Here is a 13395-nt window from a genome sequence, read left to right as displayed (position 1 = left end):
TCCATTTGTTTTTTTTCCTGTGGGGTTGTGGATTTTTAGAAAGTGAATAGTGTTTTAAAAATCATCCTGGGTTTTATACAATTTTAAATGAAGCAAGAAGTATTATAAAATAAAATGTTATGCCCTGCCGAACCTTAAGGGTCTTTTTCTTTGCTTTCTTTTCGTTTCATATGATACTGCCAATATTTTCTTTCAATAATGTAGGAATGTGCACCATTTCGAGACGGGATATCCTCTGATAGTGTTCCAAGGACATTTTCACTTGGGGACAGGTTGGAAGGGGTGGAGTAGAGGCTAGGCATTGAGTAGTCTTCTCAAGGTTGATTTGCGAGTGCATAATCCACGAAATTTATTGGTAGTGCCTTGGGGTATTTAATTTTTTACTGAAAACTTCAAACATGGTAATATTTTCTTTCCTTTTGTGTATCTGCAGTTTACATTTCCAAATTCACTTTAATATCTACCTATACATGTGCATACCTATTTTGATATTTTTCTTGGTTTCCGACTGCTTTTGTAAATCCCTGTTTCATGACTGTAGTCAATGATATGGTTTCATTGGGCATGTACTAATGTTGACTTGATATTGCAAAATAGGTTTGTTTTGCTAATAGGTATTTCTAATAGGAAATAAGCAGAATAAAGGTGATTTTGAAGATTTTGCTTGGTTATTCTTACTGGAAAGAAGAAAAAGCAAATCTTTAAAAAATTTCTCATCTTAATGGTTCTGCAGATCGTGTCAATTCAGTAAATTTTTTTGTGTAAAAAGCATATGCTGAATTTATCTCTCCTCTTATTGTGATATGATGATTGTCTTGGCTTTTGTGTGGAAGCTAGTTGGATTATAGTTTAGCATTTTAAAGTTTCAGAGCAAACCTGGAATGATATTTTGTTCCCAGAGTATTTTGTTTTAGTAGATGAATGAAAATTGGGAAATAACAGTTTTAAATTATGAGTATCACTTGTGACAGTCAAGTTATCAAAATTAAATATATTAAAAACTTTCTTGCTTGGAAATTTAAATGATATAAAGAATGGATTTATGTTTATCACATTTGTAAAAGGCAAAGTATTAAGCTGGGTATTTAAAAATGAAAAGTATATGTGGATGGTGGGAGAGACTAGAAAGAACAGGGATGAATTTTCTCAGGTGATGGAAATGTTTTGTATCTTGATAGTTATAGGGGTTTATGTATTAAAACTTGAACTGTGTACTTAATAGCTGCTTTTCACCATATACAAATTTTACATAAAAATGCATTTTGAACCATAACTATGTGAACCTTCAGCAGTTTCTCCTAATTTTAAAAAATTAATTTTATTTAAGTAATCTTTACACTCAACATGGGACTCAAACTCACACCCCCAAGGTCAAGGGTTGCTTTTTCCTGGGACTGAAAAACCAGCCAGATGCCCCTCCAACCGTTTTCCTTTGTCTACAAGTCTTTATTTGAAAAATTTTTTTATGTGGTGTAACTTGAGTTTTTTCAGCCTAGGACCTACAGTTTTAGAGTTATTCCCAAACTTTCTTGGTTTTTTTTAGTTCATATTCCCTAAATTAAATGAAGTAAAATGTAGAACAGGTTAGCATCAATATACTGTAATTCCCCTTTTAGACTTTTTTTTTTTTAAAGATTTTATTTTTAAGCAGTCTCTACACCCAAGGTGGTGCTTGAACTCCTAACCCTGAGATCAAGAGTTGCATGCTCCACCGACTGAGCCAGCCAGGCACCCCTTTTAGACTTTTATTACTGCAGAATAAATTTTAAAGAGCTTTATGAATTATATGAAAAATGATGGTATAACTAGGGTATTTTTGTGTTTTTGTTTTTGTTTTTTTAAAGTTAAATATATGTAATTTAGAACCTGCAAATGTATTCGAAATCTTAGTTGTATGTATTTATGGCACGTGATTTGAAAGGGTAACTATCAGAACTTGAAAATAGTTTAGGGAATACTTTATCTCAAAAGTTAATCATTCTTATTTTTGATCTTATGTTTGAAGAGTTATGTGTATTAATGTTCTGTCACTGCTGTTAATTAACACAAGTTGGTGTTAAACAATACAAATTGATTATTTATAGTTCCGGAGATGACAAGTCTAACATGGGCTAAAATCAGGATATGGTAGAACTGTGTTCTTTTCTGAAGGTCCTAGACAAGATCCATGTCTTTTCCTTTTCTGGCTTTTAGAAGTAGCCCACATTCCCTGGTCTAGGCTCCTTTCCCTCTGATTTTCTTGCCCCTCCCTTCTACTTTTTAAGTGCCCTCGTGATAATACTGGGTTCACCTCAATAATGAAGAATAATCTTATCTGCGAAAATTGATTTACTTTTTGCTTGTTTTACTTCTCATCCGTAACCTATCAGCCATTTATGTATGTATGTATGTATGTACTTATTTATTTGTTTATTTATTCAGCCATCTAGTCATCTACCCACTCACCTTGATGCTTAGGGTGATTGCATCATTATTTCAAGCTAACTCTGTTTAAAGTGTATTTTTAAAAAATATGTCAGATTTTTCAATACACAAAAGGAACAAAAATTGTATTTTGTTTCATACACCAAACACATGTATTTGCTTGTTTGTTGGGGGATTTTCTGATGGTCACTTAGTGACAAGATTTTAAATTGTTCTAAACTGTGTACCTGCAGATGAAAGTTATTTTGCAGATCTTACGGGTCTTAAATATAAAGAAAATTTTCGTGTTTAGGAAGTTTAAAGTGACCTGTGATTTTGTTTATAAGGAAGCCTTTTCCATTTTTAGTCCTATTATGTTTTTGCTCAGCTATTTTTTCATTTAAGTTTCATGTTGAGTTAGTAACATTTGATTCCCTTATAAATTTTGTTAGGATAAGTCTTTAGGTAAGTCTGAAATTTATAATGGTCCTGCGATATTGATAATGCTAATTTCTGGTCTATTCACAATGAATGAATGAGTGAATGATTTTTACTTCGTTGCTCAGTATGACCTGGATGAGTTAACCATCAGGAAAATTGGTTAGCTGGTAGGTAGAAGGACTTTTATGTCTGATTTGAGTACATAGACTATTTTTTTCTCCTCTCTTGAATTGTTGTAATTGGTCCCAGAAAACTTTGGTATAGTAAGAGGAGTATGTAAATTGTAGCTGTCTGTGGTGGCTATGGTGGTACGTTGTAAACTGTGCATTTCAGTTTTAACCACTAACTTAGCTTGTTTTAAAAGAAGGTAATCACCCTATAAATGGTGTCATTTGTATGTTTCTTTGTAAAATTAATTAAATAAAGGTATTTTTTCCCCCTCTTCTGACCTGTCATATATATATTCTGGCACATGATTTGGTTCCATTAATTTAAAATAGAGACTTTTTGGGGTGCCTGGGTGGCTCAGTCGTTAAGCGTCTGCCGTCAGCTCAGGTCATAATCCCAGGGTCCTGGGATCGAGCCCCGCATCGGGCTCCCTGCTCAGCGGGAAGCCTGCTTCTCCCTCTCCCGCTCCCCCTGCTTGTGTTCCTTCTCTCACTTTGTCTTTCTCTGTCAAATAAATAAATAAAATCTTTAAAAAATAAAAAAATAAAAGAGACTTTTTAAGTTTATTTAAAATTTAATTTTATTAAATTTTTTAATTTAATTGAACTAAAGACATTTTACCGTGAGAACTCTGTTCTTACCTTCATTAGTGATATCATTGCATTTGAAAGTAAAAATGTCCAGATATTTCAATGTAATTGAGAGCATATAGGCTATGTTTATAGATTTATTACTTTTTGACAATTTCAAGTTATGTACAAAGAAGGTCTTCAACTCTCAAACTCATAGTCATTTTCTTTCCCCTTACGTGTTTATACAGTATCTAGTATTTACTTAGGTGTTCACTGAATGATAAACAAATGAATGTCATAAGTTTCGTGAATACTTTAATTTATACTAACCATCTCAATTACCTACTACTATTTACTATAAATTTTGAGTATTTCTTTTTTTCTTTTATGGTTTTGTATATCTTGGTGGTTATTTCCCCAATATCTATTATGTGGTTGACTAAACCGTGGGTCATGGTATTCCTTAATCAGGTAGTTGAATTCCTCTGGCTACAATAATTAGGTACAATCAGAATGAAGTTAAGTACAGTATTGTGTGGGTGTGATGCTGAAATTGCCACAGCCATTTCCCTGCTTTAAGGTCAACCAGTTTGAGGACAAAGCTGACAAACAGATCAGATTGTTTTCTGAAGCCTAAATACACTGTTGGATTTTTCACCTATGGGATTTTTCATTTTGGAAGAGTAAATTTATTTTATGTCTCTTTGTTTTGTTTTTTTTCTGTGGAACTAAAAGCATTTTAACTGATACACATGGTAATATTCCATTCCATTTTTTTGGAAAGCACATGTAAGGAGCATTTTCATGACATTTTTGTCTTCTTTGTTATTTGATGTTAAGATGTTTATACCGTTGTCATTAACTTCAATGATGGTTTTCAGGGAGGATGATATATTCTGCTTTGTGTTTTGATGTATCCCAAAGCTTTGAAAAATTGTTTTAATGCATGTAGGACATACAGATATCTAACTTTCTAAATAATGAAAAATAAGAAAGAACATTTGAATTTTTATGTCAGGAAGAATCTATAAGCCCCTTATAGTTAAAAAGAAATTTCATGGGGTGCCTGGGTGGCTTAGTTGGTTATGCGTCTGCCTTCAGCTCTGGTCATTGAACCCAAGGTCCTGGGATTGAGCCCCACGTCGGGCTCCTTGTTCAGCAGGGGAGTCTGCTTCTCCCTCTCCCTCTGCCTCTCCCCCTGCTTGTGCGCTTGTGCGTGCACTCTCTCTCTCTCAAATCAATCAATAAAATCTTAATTTTTTTAAAGATTTTATTTATTTGTCAGAGAGAGAGCACACAAGCAGGGGAAGAAGCAGGCAGATGGAGAAGCTGGCTCCCTGCTGAGCAAGGAGCCCAATGCGGGTCATGACCCTAGCTGAAAGTCAGATGCTTAACCCACTGAGTCACCCAGGTGTCCCAAATAAAATTAAAAAAAAAAAAAGAATAGAGAAAAGAAAAAAAGAAATTTCAGGAAAGAGGTATCATTAATATTTCAGAAATTAACAAGAAATTAACTTTTAGTTTTTAGGTCATATACCATAAATGTTGTATATTTCTTTTTTTTTTTTTTCAAAATGTTTTATTTATTTATTCATGAGAGTCAGAGAGAGAGAGAGAGAGGCAGAGGCAGAGGGAGAAGCAGGCTCCCCGCCTAGCAGGGATCCCGATGCGGGACTCGATCCCAGGACCCCGGGATCATGACCTGAGCCGAAAGCAGACGCTTAGGCATCTGAGCCACCCAGGCGCCCCTAAATGTTGTATATTTCTATTCTGTGTTTTTGTTGGCCAGATAAATACCTATCCGTATACTCTTCTTTATCCGTAGTTCTGAAATTCACATAGTTTTGTACTAACAGAATATTTTAATGATTCACTAGGAAAACCTGACTAAATGAATTTTTTAAAAAGTAAAACCTAATATGAACTGAATAGTCTTGTTTTATGAGAGAAATATTAATGTGCTTAATTTTAGGGTGCTTAGAAACTCCACAGGTTTACATGCAACATAGGTACTTTTACATGTAATATATATGTCATATATGCACTGTTAGCATGTTCAACTATGAATATATATGCCCAATATAACTTTATAAAATCCAGCAAATTTTGAACTCCACAACCCATCTAGTTGGAAGGGTTTGAGATTAGGTATTGTTATTTAAAAATTAATACTGATCTTTTAAATTTATTTTTATTTATTTATTTTTAGAGAGAGTGCATGTACGGGAGGGGGAGGCAAAGAGAGAGAGAGAGAATCTTTTTGTTGTTGTTGTTGTTGTTGTTTTTTACTATCAAAGGAGAGAGAATCTTAAGCAGGCTCCACATGCAGCATGGAACCTGACATGGGGCTCAATCTAATGACCCTGAGATAATGACCTGAGTGGAAATCAAGAGTCAGACACTTAACCGATTGAACCATCCATACACCTCTATACTGATCTTTTTTAATGGTGGTGATTTAATGGTAATTTCATTTGTTTCAAGATTTGACAATGATTATATTTCTGCCTGATGTTCAGATAAACAGTTGTTTTCAATGTAGATTTTTAACAAACATATTTTATTTGATAAAAAGTTCTTAATGTGATAAATCTTTAAGGATTACATAATTTGCCTTTATGATTGTTTACTAAAATATTAAAATGTTTCAAAATGTTGAAACATTCTTTGAAATTATCTAATTGGATGGAATCTTTAGAATTTTTTATATTGTTGCTATTTTATAAAATTATTCTAGTAAATCCACTGATGAAAATCTTGTGTTTATTTTATAATGTAGAACCTATTGATTTAATTATGGAATAAGTGGTTAATTAGTAGAAAACAGCTTAAAGTTTTGAGCTCTAACACAGTCTAGTCCACATTACTTAATCAGTTGGAACTAGGAGTCTTATAGGAATTTGTTGAATTTGAACAGGGTAGACAAATGCTTATACCTCTTATTAAAAAGTATGAGTATAGTGAAATCTGACTTTTGGGGTTTATTGGCTAGTAGACGACTTTAGAATTAATAAAAGTTTTGGATTACATATTTCTTAATACATTACAAATTTCAGGTACAGTATTTCATCTGTATTCATTCAAATGAGCCTGACTAAACAGGTCTTAATAGAATGTCTTTTGAAATTAGTTTGAAAAAACAGGAATTGTGTATAAGTGTATATAAATACATGTTACTGATCACCATAAAAGACCTTAAGTTTCATTGAAATATTTCTCAAAAGTAGTTTTAACATTTCACTTGATTTATAGTTTGGGTCTCAGTTTTCTCATTTATCTAGTCAGTGAATGGAATTAGTCTAGACTAGTTTTTTTCTGTTCTCTAATTCTAGAATTGTGATATTAATAGTTTCTATCTGGAATGTCCTGGGATAAAGTGTTTATTAAGCAGAAATAAATTTCAGATCCCTCCCAAAAGCTCCTAATTCTGAGTTAATGAAATTTTTCATTATGATATACCTTGTACTATATTACATGGACCACAATTCCTTACTAAAATAATGTGATTTCTATTTAGTGTTTTTTTGGATGCTCAAGATGAGTTCATAAGATTTGAATTTTTGTGATCATAGAAGTTGAGGTAGGGGGCGCCTGGGTGGCTCAGTCGTTAAGCGTCTGCCCTCAGCTCGGGTCATGATCCCAGGGTCCTGGGATCGAGCCCCACATCGGGCTCCCTGCTCAGCGGGAAGCCTGCTTCTCCCTCTCCCACTCCCCCTGCTTGTGTTCCCTCTCTCGCTGTGTCTCTCTGTCAAATAAATAAATAAAATCTTAAAAAAAAAAAAAAAAAAAGAAGTTGAGGTAGAATAAATATCCCAAGGCTACAATATTAGGCCTTGAAATAATTCAATATGTATTTTCTCATACACTTGGAGGTGTTTATCAGCTATATTTAATATTTTTTAAATTTTTTATTTTTATGTTAATCACCATACATTACATCATTAGTTTTAGATGTAGTGTTCCATGATTCATTGTTTGTGCCTAACACCCAGTGCTCCATGCAGAACGTGCCCTCTTTAATACCCATCACGAGGCTAACCCATCCTCCCACCCCCCTCCCCTCTAGAAACCTCAGTTTGTTTTTCAGAGTCCATCATCTCTCATGGTTCGTCTCCCCCTCCGATTTCCCCCCTTCATTCTTCCATTCCTGCTATCTTCTTCTTTTTTTTTTCTTAACATATATTACATTATTTGTTTCAGAGGTACAGATCTGAGATTCAACAGTCTTGCACAATTCACAGTGCTTACCAGAGCACATACCCTCCCCAGTGTCTATCACCCAGTCACCCCATCCCTCCCACCCCACCCCCCACTCCAGCAACCCTCAGTTTGTTTCCTGAGACTAAGAATTCCTCATATCAGTGAGGTCATATGATACATGTCTTTCTCTGTTTGACTTATTTCGCTCAGCATAATACCCTCCAGTTTCATCCACGTCGTTGCAAATGGCAAGATCTCATTCCTTTTGATGGTTGCATAATATTCCATTGTATATATACACCACATCTTCTTTATCCATTCATCTGTTGATGGACATCTTGGCTCTTTCCACAGTTTGGCTATTGTGGACATTGTTGCTATAAACATCGGGGTGCACGTACCCCTTCGGATCCCTACATTTGTATCTTTGGGGTAAATACCCAGTAGTGCAATTGCTGGATCACATGGTAGCTCTATCTTCAACTTTTTGAGGAACCTCCATACTGTTTTCCAGAGTGGCTGCACCAGCTTGCATTCCCACCAACAGTGTAGGAGAGTTCCCCTTTCTCCCCATCCCCGCCAACATCTGTCATTTCCTGACTTGTTAATTTTAGCCATTCTGACTGGTGTGAGGTGGTATCTCATTGAGGTTTTGATTCGGATTTCCCTGATGCTGAGTGATGTTGAGCACTTTTTCATGTGTCTGTTGGCCATTGGGATGTCTTCTTTGGAAAAATGTCTGTTCATGTCTTCTGCCCATTTCTTGATTGGATTATTTGTTCTTTGGGTGTTAAGTTCTTTATAGATTTTGGATACTAGCCCTTTATCTGATATGTCATTTGCAAATATCTTCTCCCATTCTGTCAGTTGTCTTTTGATTTTGTTGACTGTTTCCTTTGCTTTGCAAAAGCTTTTTATCTTGATGAAGTCCCAATAGTTCATTTTTGCCCTTGCTTCCCTTGCCTTTGGCAATGTTTCTAGGAAGCAGTTGCTGCGGCTAAGGTCGAAGAGGTTGCTGCCTGTGTTCTCCTTTAGGATTTTGATGGACTCCTGTCTCATGTATTTAATATTTTGATGAAAATATTCTATAGTTCAAATTGACTAAAAGGAATGAAATGCTACTTCTTTAAATGATTAGTAATTTGGGGCGCATGGGTGGCTCAGTTGGTTAAGCGGCTGCCTTCGGCCCAGATCACGATCCTAGGGTCCTGGGATTGAGCCCCGCATTGGGCTCCTTGCTTAGCAAGGAGCCTGCTTCTCCCTATCCCTCTGCTTGCCACACCCCCTGCTTGTTCTCTCTCTGTCTCTCTGTCAAATAAATAAATAAAATCTTAAAAAAAAAAAAAAAAGATTAGTAATTCACAGACTTTCAAAGTAACAACAACAAAACAAAACAAAAAACCCAAGCCCCTTTATTGCTATAATAAATATTCTCCCTGGGGTTCCTGGCTGACTCTGTCCGTAGAGCATGTGACTCTTGATCTTGGGGCTATGGGTTCAAGCCCCATGCTGGGTGTAGAGATTACTTAAAAATAAAATCTTTAAAAAAAAAAAAAATTCTCCCTGAACCTTTGCTCTCTTTTGATTTTTGTTAGCCTCATGATTCAAGTCCTTTGGGGACTTCTTCCTTTCCTGATTATAGTTTCTCCCATCTTCTTAATTTAGTATTAGAGATTCAGTCCTTTGCTGACTGTTTTCTTTTGTCTTGTTTGTTTTTTAACTCTTGTTATTCTCTTTAGAGAATTTACTCGTACTTGCTGCATCACTAGTCACAAGTCTGCAGCTTAAGCATTGGCCTTCTATTTGAATCCACCATCTCTACCTTTTTTTAAAGATTTTTATTTATTTATTTGAGAGAGAAAGAGTGAGTGGGAGCACAAGTAGGGGAAGCAGCAGAGGGAGAGGGAGAAGCAGGCTCCCCACTGAGCAGGGTTCCATCCCAGGACCCGAGATCATGATCTGACCCGAAGGCAGATGCTTAACCAACTGAACCACCCAGGGCCCGTCTACCTTCTTCTTTGATGACTTTACATGAATGTCCCACCTTTGAGTATATATAATGTTTCTAAAGTGTTAATTTATTACCTTCTTTTGAAATTAGTACCCCTTTTGAGACTTGACTTGAAGTAGTCTCATACTGGCTTTAAAACTTTCATTCACTTTCACCTTTCCACTGCCTAGAATGTTGGTATTTACTGAGTTCTGCTAATTTCTTCCTTCAAATTGCAATCTTCCCCCTTTCTGTGTTTTCCCCCCCAATTTGTATTGCCATTGGCTATAATTTTTATTGCCCTAACGTATATTAAGTCGTCTTTTTACTTTCAAGTTTCTTCCTTTTCTAGTCTGTTCTATGCAGTAGACAGATTCCTCATACTGAGTTTCCCATTAGCTCACTTCAGTAGTTTTTCTTTTGCTTTTCCAATAAAGTCCAAACATCATTACCCTAGTGTACTTCTTCAGTCTTGCCCCTATCCTTTGAAATTTAAAATTCACTAATCTCTTATGCAAACTGTTCATGGTGTTAAGTGAAAGTCTTGTTGGAATTTAAAAACTATTATAATCAACTGTTTATGAAATCCTAAAATGCATTTCATGTTTACTTTCAAATCTCATTTGCCGATGAAATTTCTGTCAAACTAATAGGCATATTCTCATTTGTTAAAAATGGTATTACTTTTTATCTTGAGAAGTGCCAGTAGTTCATTTTTGCTTTTGTTTCCCTTGCCTCTAGGGATGTGTGTAGTAAGAAGTTACTATGCCGAGGTCAAAGAGGTTGCTGCCTGTGTTTTCCTCTAGGATTTTGGTTGTTTCCTGTCTCACATTTAGGTTTTTCATCCATTTTGAATTTATTTTTGCATATGATGTAAGAAAGTAGTCCAGTTTTATTCTTCTGCATGTTGCTGTCCAGTTTTTCCAACACTATTTGTTGAAGAGATGTTTTTCCATTAGATATTCATTCCTGCTTTGTGGAAGATTAGTTGACCATATGGTTGTGGGTCCATTTTGGGGTTTTTTTGTTCTGTTCCATTGATCTGTATTTCTGTACTGGTACCAAACTGTCTTGATTACGGCTTTGTAATATACCTTGAGGTCTGGAATTGTGATGCTTCCAGCTTTGCTTTTCTTTTTCAAAATTGCTTTGGCAAAAACTTCTATACAACGAAGGAAACAATCAACAGAACTAAAAGACAACCTACAGAATGGGAGAAAATATTTGCAAATGACATATCTGATAAAGGGTTAGTATTCAAAATCTATAAAGAACTTATCAAACTCAACATTCCCCCAAGTAAATAATCCAGTTAAGAAATGGGCAGAAGACATGAACAGACACATTTTTCCAAAGAAGATATCCGGGTGGCTAACAGACACATGAAAAGGTGCTCAACATCACTCATCATCAGGGAAAGACAAATCAAAACCATGATGAGATACTACCTCACACCTGTCAGAATGGCTAAAATCAATAACACAGGAAACAACAGATGTTGACAAGGATGCAGAGAAAGGGGAGCCCTTTTTACACTGCTGGTGGGAATGCAAACTGGTGTAACCACTCTGGAAAACAGTATGGAGGTTTTTCAAAGTTAAAAATAGAACTACCCTGTAACCCAGTAATTGCACTACTAGGTATTTACCCAAAGGATACAAAAATACAGATTTGAAGAGGCACATGCACCCTGATGTTTAGAGCAGCATTATCAACAGTAGCCAAACTATGGAGAGAGCCCAAATGTCCATTGATTGATGCATGGGTAAAGAAGAGGTCGTGTATATGTATATGTATATGTGTGTGTACACACACACACACACACACACAAAATGGAATATTACTCAGCCACCAAAAAGCATGAACTCTTACCATTTGCAAAGATGTGGTTGGAGCTGGAGTGTATTATGCTAAATGAAGCAAGTCAGTCAGAGAAAGACAAGTACCATATGATCTCGCTCATATGTGGAATTTAGGAAAGAAGGCAGATGAACATATGGGAAGGGGGAAATGAAAAAAAAAGGAGAGGGAAACAAACTGTAAGAGACTCAAGGATACAGAACAAACTGAGGGTTGAGAGTAGGAGGTGGGCTGGGGATGAGCTAAATGGGTGATGGTTGTTAAGGAGGGCATTTGTTGTGATCAGCACTGGGTGTTAGATGTAAGTGATGAATCACTAAATTCTACACCTGAACCAGTTTTACCATATATGTTAACTAATCTGAATTTAAATAAAAACTTGAAATAAAAAAATGGTATTATTTTGGTGTTGTATGAACTGACTCAAATGAGAAAACCAACTCCTAATCAAATTATATATATATAGTATTATTAGTTATTCTATTTGTTTTTGAAAGACAAAATCCAATTTAACAGCATTTTACACAATATTCATGAACCTGGAAGTACCATTTTTCTTTGATTTTAAGATACATATATTCCGGGCGCCTGGGTGGCTCAGTTGGTTAAGCGACTGCCTTCGGCTCAGGTCATGATCCTGGAGTCCACTGGATCGAGTCCCGCATCGGGCTCCCTGCTCGGCGGGGAGTCTGCTTCTCCCTCTGACCCTCCCTCCTCTCATGTGCTCTCTCTCATTCTCTCTCTCTCAAATAAATAAATAAAATCTTTAAAAATAAAAAAGATACATATATTCCACATTTTACTGTTTTTGAAATTAAGGCACAGCTTATAAGTAGTTTACATCAAAAATGATTTGTTTACCATGTTTGGAATATCAAGTGACAATATACTGGTAGTAGTCTGCCTGCAAAGTATGTGACCTTGTGTAAAACTTTATAGCCTTAGTATCCCTTTAAACTCTTAAAAGTTTTTGAGGGTCCCATAGAGCTTTTGTTTTTGTGGGTTATATCTATTGACATTTACTGTATTAAAAATTAAAACTGAGAAGTTAGGATATACAACTAGATACTCCATTACCTGTCAGAACAGTGCTATCATGCTGCATGTAGCCTGTAGGAAATTGCTCATACACTGATGAGAGAGTAAGAGTGGAAAACACAAATATAAGTATTATGAGACGTTTTAGCCTTACTAACCAACCCTTTGAATGGGTTCAATTACCCTTGAAAACTTTTAGTGAAGAGACCTGTTCGTCTGTTTCATTAGTTAGAATTATGTACACTGGTATAATGGCAGGTGCTTAAAGTTTTAGTTGAATTTGGCTTCTTCATCATCATTTCAGATATCTTTTACTATTTGCTATGTTACTACATTGCTGTGAACATTATGTATTTTAAACATAGAAGATTTCCCATCACACACCAGAAAATGTAGAACAGTAGAACATGCAGTAGAAACTCACTCCCTATTCCTAGAATAGATTTTAGAATTTTTTGAAGCTAGGAGAGGTCTGTGTGACTAATTCATGTGTTGTGAAAGACTGTCATTTAGGATCTGAAACATCTGATCCATCTGTCAAAATTATTAGTTTAAGTATGATTCAGAAAACATCTTTAGGCTCAGAGGAATGTCAAAGAAGGAAGTAGCATGGCGATGTGTGGATAGTTACATATTGCCGTTTAATGTAAAATAGCTTTATATATATTGAATATAGGATTTATTTCCTCCCTAAATTGTCATTGTTAAGATTAAATCTTGTCA

General features: G+C 35.5%; 1 protein-coding gene across 2 annotated transcripts in view; it reads left to right on the top strand.

The window, feature by feature from the left end:
• The window catches only part of JMJD1C (jumonji domain containing 1C), a 349365-nt gene that overhangs the window by 65195 nt on the left and 270775 nt on the right, over window positions 1–13395 (top strand). The window lies entirely within an intron of this gene.

Source organism: Mirounga angustirostris, unplaced genomic scaffold (genome assembly GCF_029215605.1).
Source record: "Mirounga angustirostris isolate CCGP_5_RB_7025 unplaced genomic scaffold, mMirAng1.0.hap1 SCAF_6, whole genome shotgun sequence".
NCBI lineage: Eukaryota > Metazoa > Chordata > Mammalia > Carnivora > Phocidae > Mirounga > Mirounga angustirostris.
The sequence above is the reverse complement of the archived record's forward strand: the minus strand, read 5'-3'. Positions and strand labels throughout refer to the sequence as shown.